This window comes from Nelumbo lutea, chromosome 5 (assembly GCF_056320005.1).
Source record: "Nelumbo lutea isolate HS-2025 chromosome 5, American lotus-T2T, whole genome shotgun sequence".
Taxonomy (NCBI): Eukaryota; Viridiplantae; Streptophyta; class Magnoliopsida; order Proteales; family Nelumbonaceae; genus Nelumbo; species Nelumbo lutea.
In genome coordinates this window covers 82,260,880-82,273,003 of record NC_142688.1, presented here as the reverse complement: position 1 = coordinate 82,273,003, position 12,124 = coordinate 82,260,880, and positions in this window count along the sequence as shown.

Here is a 12,124-nt window from a genome sequence, read left to right as displayed (position 1 = left end):
AATTAGAAGTCTTTATCCAAGAGATGGTCCTTATTAATATATTCTCCTTAACTTCCTCGAGACTCCTTTCTTTTCCTTGGAATATCTTGGTATTCCATTCTTCCCAAATAATCCATACCTTAGTTGTTCTTATATATTTCCACATTAGTTTTTCTCTCTTCATTGGCCACCGAAAAGTTGATGGATTAAAGAGCATTATTTCTTTGAAAAGCGAGTTCCACCTATATCCAAATAAAGAGAAAACCCAAGTCTAAATATTTTCAACAAAGGAGCAAGATAGTAACAAATGGTAACAATCATCATTCTACACTTCACACATTGTGCATCAATTTGGGAATGAACAAAAATAAGGTCTTTTCTTTTGTAAGTGATCCAAAGTATTAATCTTACTTTGATAAATCTCCCAACAAAAGGCAAATATTTTGGTTGGGGGGGGGGGGGGAGAATAGGCCTGGACCAAATATTTTTTCACTAGGAAAACCCAAGGGGAGGAAGAAGAGCAAAGGGACTTAAAAAATAAATAAAAAGTAAAAGAGGCATTTAACACAATGTCCAAACTCTTATTTGGATTGAGAGGGTCAAAGCAAGTAGAATCCAATAATAATAAAAGCCCAAAGACATAAGAAAATACCTCATCATTTTGGCTTATATGAAACCCAAGATGCCAGGTAGGAGATAAAGGGAGAATTGTAGGATGAAAAAACCTTGAAACAAGTTCCTTCAATAGAATAAAGGGAGGGAAAATATCTTTTAAAGGTTGATTATCCATCCAAACATCTTACCAAAAAAAAACTGAGTTACCTAAGCAAACATCATACCTTACAAACTTGAGAAATTTAGGTAGAATGTTGAAAATTGCCTTCCAAGGAGTAGTGAGTTAAGCCCGTCGAGATACCTTGGCATTCCATCCAATTTTAGAATAGCCATGGATACTAGCCGCCACTTCACTCCAAAGCCTCTCTCTTTTCACAATCCACTTCTAGAGCCATTTGCCTAAAAGAACTTCATTTTTGGTAACTATGTTCCTTAGTCTTAATCCCCCTTCTTCCTTACAATGGCTAACTACCTCTCATTTGATCAAGTAGTCATTTTTCTCTTCTCTTGCCTTTCATAAGAAGTCCCTCATCAATTTTTCTAACCTATTAGCTACCTTGGAGGGTCTCCAAAAAACGAATAGAAAGTAAATAGGGAGATTAGCAAGAGTAGTTTTGATTAAGGTGACTCTTCCCCTAATGAGGTAATTCTTTTTGATACCCTGGAGGGTATCCAAAAAACAGATAGAAAATAAAAATGGAGGTTAGTGAAAGTAGCTCTGATTAAGGTGGCTATTCCCCTCAACGAGATGTAATTCTTTTTCCAAGCTAATAACATTTTTTTAAACTTTTCCACCGCAAGGTCCCATAAACGACTCTCCTTTGGGTTAGTACCTAGAAGTCCTAACCCTGGAGGGTATCCCAAAAACAGATAGAAAATAAAAATGGAGGTTAGTGAAAGTAGCTTTGATTAAGGTGGCTATTCCCCTCAACGAGATGTAATTCTTTTTCCAAGCTAATAACATTTTTTTAAACTTTTCCACCGCAAGGTCCCATAAACGACTCTCCTTTGGGTTAGTACCTAGAAGTCCTAAATAGGTCAAGGGCCACTCAAAAATGGTACACTCTAAGCATTGCAACAATAGACTCCAACTCCATTTGGCCTAAGTTTAGCCCCACTACATATCTCTTCTCAGGATTGATATTCAAGTTGGAAGCACTCTCAAAGAATGATATTAGGTTCTTTAAACTCTGCATTCTCACCACTTTAGTTCCTTCATTAAAACATAAAATGTCAACTGCAAAATGAAATTGAGTTATAGGGACTTGGTTTCTTCCTATTCTCCAACTTCCTATTAATCCAACCCATTGTTTCCCATAACAGCCTACTAAATACATCAACAATTAGTGTAAATAAGCAAGGGGAAGCAGATCTCCTTGTCTTAAGCCCCTATAGGTTAGGAAAAAATCATTTACTCCTCCATTGACTAAAACTGAGCGATGGCAAGAAGAAAAGGCATCCAACTATCCATTTGCACCATCTGTCTCCAAAACCACACTTTTGAAGCACATCAAATAAAAAGCTCCAAACCACCAACTTGCATGCCTTTTCAATATCTAATTTGCATACAAAACCTAAAATTTCCGATCCCCTTCCAATCTTAGAGGTTTAGTTGTGGTTTGTTGTTTTGTCACTAGTTCATATTTTTTTGCTTCAATGTGCAATTCATGCACCATAGGTTTTGCCTAGATTTAAGCATAGTTTATAATTATAAACAATTTCAAACAAAAATAAAACCATCTTTAATTTCATTTTAATTACTAAATGTATTCCTATGCATACTAGCCACATATGTGCTTTGTCTACTTTCACTTACATAAAAATGTTGTTTATTTTTAAAAAGTAATAAAATCACATGTGTGTAAAAAATAAATGAAATTCGATAATAATATAGAATTAAAAGTGATATTTCTAAAAAAGTAAATATTAAGACACTAGAGAAGGCCAAATAATTAGAAAATAAAATAACAATAGTTAGTTTTGCCTAAGAATAATAGAATCGCTCTTTTGTAAGAAAATAAGAAAAAGACTTATAATGGTGAGTATGGAAGCTAAGAAAAGTAAAACAAAGCAATCATTGTTCTATTTAATTAAATACTAGCATTTGTTTTCTAATAAAAATTTTAATTGCATTTTTATCATATTATGTATTTTATGGTTAAGAGAGAATTATATTTAGTAACCAAGGGGATGCATTATACAATAATCTTGTTGGATAGCATTTAAGTGCCCAAGGGGATGGGCCAATCCCATAAATAGGCATAGAATAACACTATCAACATGGTGGGCAATAATATGGATGAGATTATTCGCTTGACATGGAATATGTGAAAATATGCATGAAGTAAATCAATGTCAAAGCCTGGAGATGTCTTTGAGAGTGCAACTGATCTAAGAATAGTGACAATCATTAGGATGGTTGATGACCTTGACCACTTGAAGAGCATTTAAATCAATTGACATTTGAATGATTTAGGTTTGTTAAATCCATGCATCTGAGCTTATTTGCTCGAGATTTTATATAAAGAGTAGATAAGCATTGAGCCTTGATGATTTTGGCAATAATGAGAATACTTGTATGATCTTGTTTGAGATTTTTCTTAGAATAACTTTTGCTCATAATAATGCTATCTTTTGATAGTAGATTTTTACCAATCAAGTTATTGTTTTTCTTCAAGCAAAAGACTTTATTTTTTGTGGTTGAGAGCATTTCACCATTAGAGATCCATTGGGAATGATTGATCCATACTAGAAAATGTTTGGATTGAGTTTCCAACAAGATAGAAGGGTATACCATAAGATGAAATTACCATTATTCCTTCAAATGATTGATTTTTATTTATAAATAGATTATTAGAAAAAGTTAGTAGTCAACTACCAATTGTAAGAGAAAATCTTTATTATCTAGTAGTCGACTAATCTCTTCTGATAGTCAACTAGAAGCTTATACCCACTCTTAGCTATCATGGTTACTTGACTCAGTATTTGATGTAGTCGACTATTGAATAGTGTCTTCACATACACTAGCCTCGATTGTCATGGGTAATTGACTAATCATTTGCTATTGTCGATTATCGAACAATGTCTTTACAAACACTAGCTTCAATTGTCATGGATAGTCAACTATAGATAATGAGTAGTCAATTATCTCTATTTACAACCTTAGAAAGTTAAAGAAAATTATTTTTTTAGGCTTCTAAGCTTAGATTGGTTACTTTTTGAGTCCAAGAACACCTAATAACCATACCTAATACTAGTGATTGGCCTCTAAGACTAGGTTAGCTGAGATTGGTCAAGTTTGAGCCCATATATAATATATGTCATGTATATATTTTCTATAAGTCCTAAATATAAAACAATATAGAGCTCTTGGACTTTGATGCTTTATTCTTCCCGTTCTTGGTACCATGCATTCTCTTTGTAGCATGCAAGTTAATTCATGATGGTTGATTGTTGCCTAAACAATTTCTTCATGCTTATCTCCTCATAGTAATATGTCAAACATTTTTAACTTTAATATAACTGCACACTTAACCCATTCATTAGTACCCTTAATGAATTTTTTATCATCAAAACACATAAGCCAACATTTTCTCCCTTTTTGATGATGACAAGCCATTGATGGAAAAATAATAACAAATAAGCACAAAATAAAAAGTACAATGATAACTGCCTCTAACAATATGTTACCCAAAATATAGATGCACGATAATAATATAAACATTTAAAATTTCAAAATATATAATCATTTAATAAGCACAATTAATAATAACTTTCCTAAGCAAAATGAACATTTAAGCACCACAATTAAACTCCCCCTAAATCATATGGGGGGTAACAATCTTTCTCATAAGTTTCCCCTTGAGTGAATAGACTGTCTCATAGATCTCCCCTATTTTTCTCTTTATTGTTTTAACCCCACACAAATTGAAATTTGCATCCCATGTCTTCTCTCCTTATAATGTGCTAAATAGATACATAAGAGACATTTTCCAATTTATTTAGGGTTAAGAAATTAAAGAGGAAAATATATTTGAGTGCGTTATGAGATATTTTAGTGGCCCTTAACAAAATGCTCTTAATGTTGAGTGAAACTAATTTTCCCAACATTAAGAAATGTATTTAGTGTTACCAAACAATCCATTAGTTAATGTGATGGTTTATTTGAACTTAGAGTTGGGTTGTTTGATGGAATTTATGTTAAAATAGATTAATGGGTATAATGCATTAAATTTTGATTTATACATTTAGATCTCTTGCAAATGTTTCCTATTTGGAAATTAATACTACTCTTGGATAATGTATTGTATTAAGAAAATGATAATTTTCTATCTATAATCTTGTAAGTATCTTTTAGAGAGTGAATTTGGTCCTCCAAAAGAGACCTTTAAAGATGTAACATGTTTTTCTTTTTAGGTTTTTACTAATTGTTTTTGGCTATAGGTTTTAGAGTTATACATAATATGTATCCTACATTTCATTTTTTTTTAATTTGTTTTTTTATTTAGGAATACTTTTCCATATTGCTAAGACATTATACATCTTGAGAAAAATGTAGCTTTATAATGAAAGGGAAGTTTTATTTGGTGATATTGCCTTTAACATAATCTGCACAGGAACCAAGATTATTAAAGGGCGTATTTGGTATTGTGGTGTTCTTTGCCTTGGGTTATGTGAAAGTCAGTCACTTTTATATTTCGTATGTGTCAATGGATATGTTTGTGTATGATAACCTTAATCTGTACTATAAGATTATAATCTTTTATGTAAAACATACATAATTGGTATATAATTTAAATGTCCAAAACCGATGGATCAACTTGATTAATTCATCCTATTAAATTTGACGCACTCATGCTACCTTATATGAAAGAGCAATTTGTCACGACTGCTAGGGTTAGACTTAAAGCATCAATATAGAAATTTACGAAATGCTCAATTAAACCTCTTCTAGCAAATTTCTAGCCTTTATGATTGGTGGAATCTTAGGATTGTTGCACACAATCCTTAGGTCATGTTCGTTTCCTCTTAACTCTTGTCTCTTAAGAGGAATTTTGCAACTTTAAGAGGAAAATGGGTGTTCATTTATCTTATTTCTTATTTCTTAAAGGGGAATCTTACAACTTTTTATTTTTCAATAATACCCCCAAAACATAAACAAAAAATCTCATATATGAATTTAAAATGGATACTTGACAAATTTAAAAATTCAGAATTTAGAACAACATTCTCTGCATTCAAAGTTTAAAGGAAATAAAAGTTCACCAATACCTATACCTCTTAATGTAATTATTGCACTTATAGACGTTAGGCATTAGAGAGGCCCTTAGAATTGATAGTGGTAGTATGTCAAATCTCTAATGTATCTTCTTTTGACATGCCAATCAATGAAATGCAATATATGCAAAGATTACAAGATTTAGTGTGAGAGACAATGAGAAATGTACAAGGGCAAATGTAACTAAAAGAACACATAAAATTTATAAAGGTTTGTCCAAACCTGGCCTATGTCCTCCCCATAGGCACACCACTTGAGAATTTCCACTATACTAGTTAAACTTTTAGGTGCCAACAAAACATTTACACCAATTGGACTTTTGGGTGCTAACAAGACCTTTATAAAAGTTAGATTTATGGATTTACACCAATTGGACTTGCAAGTGCTATCCAAACCTTTCACAATAGCAAATCATTATCTATACAAGCATATATAAGATATAAACAATAAGAGCACAAGTAAATATAATGCCTCTCAATAGGATAATATGCAATTACAAACAAAATGACTCTGATTGCACAATATGTACAAATAAAGCTAAGGGGGCTCTGGCACTTAAATAAATTTCAAGAATCTTAGTGAGAAACACTTAAGCTCAATTCACTAATTCTTTTTCTCACAAAGATAACTTCATTTTTAACCAAAAAATCTCTCATAAACTCCTTTTATAACTTTTATTCTGTTTTTCTATTGCAAATATTTTTCTCACTTCTCTTCACAATATATACAAATAAAGCTATTGGTTCTAGCACTTAAAGAGATTTCAAGAATCTTAGTGAGAAACACTTAAGCTTATTCAATGTTTATTTTTCTCTCAAAGATAACTCTCTTTTTAGCCCATAAATCTCTCCTAAACTCCCTTTTATAATTTTTTTGCTCTATTTTTTCTTGGAAATATTTTTCTCACTTTTCTTCTTATTAGTCACTTGAGAATTGATATATTTATGTTGGATTCAACATATAGTCATTATAAAGCCATTGGAGGTCTACATTCTTCTAATGGAAGTGTTTAGAGATCATCCTCTATAGTTTTCATACATACTAGAAGAAGAAAGAGTTGTTATGGGCTTCAAATGGTTGAAAATAGAGAGCTGACATAGACCACTTGCATAAAGTAGTCGACTATCATGACTTAGTAGCCAATTGCTTCAGCTATTAGAGTTGGAAAACTCTGATAGGAGCCTTGGGTGTAGATTACTAAGTCTTGGTAGTCAATTGTCACGTGCTACTAGCAATTTTTCTTTTCTAGTAGTCTACTATCAAAATATAGTTGTCGAGTACCTCTCTTTTCCAATCTTAACTATACAACTACTTAACAACTTGGATGTAGTAGTCAATTAATTGCTATAGTCCTCTTTTGGTGGATTTAAGTAGTCAACTCCTTAGCTTAGAGGGTCAATTCCTTAGGTTTCTAAACTTAGAAAAAAAGATGATTTTGGCCTTTTTTTAGTTTGTTAAAGATCTGAGAATGACCTAAAGCCTTTCTTAAGCTAACCATTAGTTTTCTAAGGTTAAATTGTGAGCCAAGGTAGGTCTAAGATAAGCCCTTAGTGTATATGCAATCTAATTGCATCAAGTCCTAGAAAGATTGGACACATGTAAACTCTTTGAATTTGATTCATGCTTTTGACTTGATCCCTTTATTCTTTCCATAGGAAGAACTTCTTTAATTTCCTTATTGTTGGGATTTCTTGCTTTTTCTTAGTTTATGCTTAGTGCATCTAAGGAACCAAAGAAAATGTTTGAAGACTTGCTTTTCACAAAGGTTAGTACTATCAATGAGTTTGTTAACATCAAAACATATAGGGCCAATAATGCTAACATGCTTAAATCCAACACAAAATATCAAATTAGCTTGAAATCAAAGATTTTCTAGGATTCGTCTAAGTATAGGGAATAATTCTTTTCCTTATTTTTAGTGTTGGGATTTGATGCTAAAAGGATTGTAATGGGTCCATTTACATGATGCGCATTGTTCACTTAGGACCAAATGGTTAGGGTTTTAGGGAAGAAAATCCCAAGCATAAAGTGTAAGACACATTAGGCCCAATAAACAAGGTGAATTCTATCTATATCTACATGTGGAATATAAGGTCTATTTGTTTTTATTTTATAAATCTAAGGGCCAAAAATTGAAATTTAAGGCGAACAATTGAGGTTTTTTCTGTATAGTGAGGTTGTAAATATTGCACAAAGTTATCCAAAGTAAAAAAAAAAGATGAAAAAAAGAGAGAATAAAGAAAAGAAGGGAGTGAGAGAGAGACATGTCAATACTTTAGAGAACAATAAACATATAAGTGTCAACCTCACAATGTTGTCGTACACCCTCCCAATACTTTAAGTATATAGATAGATTGCTAAAGAAACCCTACTAGTAAGAACATTCAATTATTGATTGTTCAAGCATTAAATTGGCTATAAATCAACCTTCATAGGGATGCTAGTGACTTTGGGAGGCATGTGTGCTTTTCTTACAAGAGTTCTTCCTTCACATTAGAGAAGTCACTAGAACTAAAAGAACTTTGGTGAACCACTTACACCAACTTGGACGTAGAAAGGTTGGATGTGAACACCAGAGCAATCAGCTATCCTTGTGGTTGGATTTCTATTAATCTCCATTAGGTAAAATTTTTTAGCGTTTTTGAGTTTGATATTGATGTAGCGCGATCTGGTCACTCCTAGTTGGTAGAGGCCTCACTCCTAACTGGCGACGGACAACACCTGAGAAGGAGAAGAAGACAAAGGATTCCCGGGGAGCTCGCCCGGCGGGAATATTCTGATGCTTAAGTTAGAACTCGATGGAAAACTAAGCTAGTTGTGAAGTGATAAATTCTAAGAGTGAAGATGCACGACTTTTCAATTACCTTGCCCCTTGGAAATCAGGGCCTTTATATACTGATGCTCTATCACATCGGGTGTAACCGCCTTTGATTCTCTGCTGCAGCCGTTATTCGCCAGGCTGATTTGACTGGTGCAGGTAACCATTGCACAGTACGGTCCTGTTAGCTGAGAGACGTTATGCAGAGCTGGCATGCACGATGCCGCCTGACGTTGAGAAGTGGGCGCAGTCCTCTGGGCTGGCAGGTGCTGCACCGCCAGACAAGAGACATGGGAGCAGTCTGATAGGCATGGTCTTGTCGAATGAGAAGTTTCCCGAAGACTCCAGGTTGCTCAGTAGCGAGCTCCTTTGTAGCGAGCTCCTTTATAGTGAGCTCCTTTGGAGCGAGCTCCAATAGCGGCTGCCTTGCAGCTAGCCGTTCTGTAGCGAGCTGTCTTGTGGTGAGTTGTTCATGTTGAGTTGTCATTTACGTCAAGTTATATTCACGTGCCCCCTGGTTAGGAGATCGGGTCAAATCACCCTCCATCAATTGCCCCCTCCCCCTCCTCAAGCTAAGGGTCTTGCTCTAGCGTGGGGAATTCACAAAATGACGGGTGGATTTGACCCGCAATTCAAGATAGGTTGACTGACCATATGAAGTATATGCGCGGATGTCAGGCAATTTCTAGATTTTTTGGGCACCAAAAAATGCGCCAAGCTGCCTTCAGTTTTGGAAGACATGCAATCGACTTTATTTCAGTCTAGGAAGATGTGTAGCCAGTTTGCTTATGAGCCGTTGGATTCGCTTTGATCGAGACCATTGGCTTTCGGGCACAATGGCTATAAATAGGAGGGTCCCCAGGCCTCATTTTTTTTAATGCCAACTTGCCTTGCTTCCGGTTTTGAGGTTCACACCTTTGCCTTGTTTGCTCAAGCTCTCCCCGTTCGTTGCTTTCTCCTTTCACTTTTTCTAGTGAGTCCTCTGTCTTGCCAACAATGTTTGGGTACCCGTGGGACGGTCACTAGGGCGAGGTCCTCTCGAGCTTGGGGGAAGCTTGGGGTTTACCCGAAGGGCAATCTTTGGAGGCTCGAGAAGCCTCTGGTAACTTGGCTTCCACTTCCTAGGCTCGGGAGCCGGATAGCTTCGGCCCTTCCTCCATGTCTATGGAGAGACTCCATGCCCTAGTCTTTTACTATAATCTCCCCAGGGATCTCATTTACAGCCTCCCATCCAGCAACTCTCCCTGGGAACAGGACCACGATGAGATCATGATCTTTGAGGAGCAGCTCATGGCTGGTCTCCGACTCCCTCTACACCCCCTGATAGTGGAGGTTCTTACCCACTTCAGTGTCACCATAGACCAACTTCACCCAAACTCAATCTGGAATGTGGTCGGGACAATTTCTCTGTTTTTTGAATACTATCTTCCTCTTTCCCTTGATGCCTTTGCCACTATACTATCGATTAAGAATGCCTCCCCCGGAGCCCCTCCAAAAATGCACTCTTATTACTTTTCCCCCCGTCCGGGATTTAAGCTCCTCCATGAGCTGCCTATCAGGATCCCAACCTGGAAGCGGGGTTATTTTGTAGTTCGCAACCCCGAGGGGTGGCCCTTTCCGACCCACTAGAGGGCCGTTGTTCAGGATCCGGGTGTTGAGTTGAACCCCAAGGTTCGGGAAACACTGTAGTCCTGGGCAGGGGTTGGCTTTCTTTGTTCGGATTATCTAGCTGAGGACAAGCTCATGTAGGCTGGCCTAAGCCCCGGTAGGTTACCTTTAGGTTGCCTTTTCTCTCTCTCTCTCTTTTTTTTTTTTTTTGCGAGCTGGACTAATACCTTGTAATTCTTGCAACCAACATGTCTGGTGTGGATGCACGTCGCCTGTTGACGAGCAACCAGAAGCGTAGGGCGAAGAGGTCGCTACCCGAGCAAGCGTCCACTTTTGGGGCTGCCGAGTTTGAGGCTGCGGACCCAGCCTTTGTTCCACCACCGGAGGTCCCACCCGTGCCGTTCGAGGGAGTAACCGCTGGAGGTGATGAAGAAGAAGAGGTCCCACCCCAGGAGCAGTACTCTCCGGCCGTGCAGTCCGGCCCCACCATCTTCCCGTGGTTTCCTACCGAGGGGAGGGATGAAAGCATCACAAACTTCCTCGTGGCCTCGCGGAGGAGCCAGCAGGTGGTCGATCATGAGGAGATCGCGGACTGGGCCGAGATGCACCCTAGGCGACTCTTCAAGTTGGCCTCGACTCACTGCATGGTGGTAAGTGTCTGCTTCTCCCCTTTCTTTTTTTTTTTACTTACTTTGGCTATCTATTGGCAGCTGAACTCCGCCATCCATGCCATGGCCTGTCAGACAGTTATTCACTCCCAGGACGCTGTCAAATAGAGGTCGGAAGTGCGGAGGCTCCAAAGCGAGCTCGAGCAGGCCTGGGGTGAGGTCCTCCAGGCCTAGAAGGGGAGCGAGGCCTAGGAGCTGCTCGTTAGGGACTAGGAAGCGCGGATCTCCTGATTGTCTGAGGAGAGCGCCCGTTATAGGGAAAAGTCTTCGAGGGTGGCGGCGGAGAGGGAGCTTCTTCGTTAGCAGGTCCAGAGCTTGGAGTCCATGCTCCACGAGCGGACCTGAAACTTCGACGCCACGGTGGAGGAAGAGTGGGCTAAGGCGGTGGAGGACTTTAAAGAGTCCCAACAGTTCCTTGACCTCCAAGTCGAGTACGGCTCGAAGTCCGACCTCAACCTCGAAGGCATGACAATGAAGGACCTGGCCACGGAGACGGCAGACACTGCGGAGGAGGAGGAGCTCAAGTCCTTGGAGGAGGACGACGAAGATGTAGAGGTGGTGGGACCCTGAGGCTAGTTGCCTCTTTTTTTTTCCTTCTTTTAAATGAATCTTTGATGTGGTTGTTCCCAGGTGGCTGAGCCCGACTCTCTTTTTTCTTTTTACTTTCGCTGACTCTCCCGGGCTGTTAGGCTTGGTTTTTTATTATTTTGTTTATGTAAGGACCTGGGTAATGCTTGTTTTTCGCTTAGAATGGTTCTTTTTTTTATCCAAGCATGTAGATAGGTTACCAAAGCTGTCGAGCTGGCAACAAGCAAGGGTAACTGAAGAATCATTTCGAATTATGCGAGCTACTTAAGGCGCCGAGGTCTTTTGTTAGCTCGGCGTTTTAGCCCTTAGGCTGGGGGAGTGACCTATAGTCCACTCTCCTAGAGTTCGCCCATGTCAAAGAGGCGACTGTGTCTTATAATGCCGAGGCCTTGTGTTAGCTCGGTGTATTGGCCCTTAGGCTTTGGGAGCAACTAGGGTCCACTCAGCTCGGTGATTACAGGTAATACTGTCTTAAGTTGACAATATTCCATGCCCGAGGTACTTGTTTCCCTTTTAGGGTTTCGAGCTCATACATTCCTTCCCCGAGCACCTGCTTTACTCGGTAGGGTC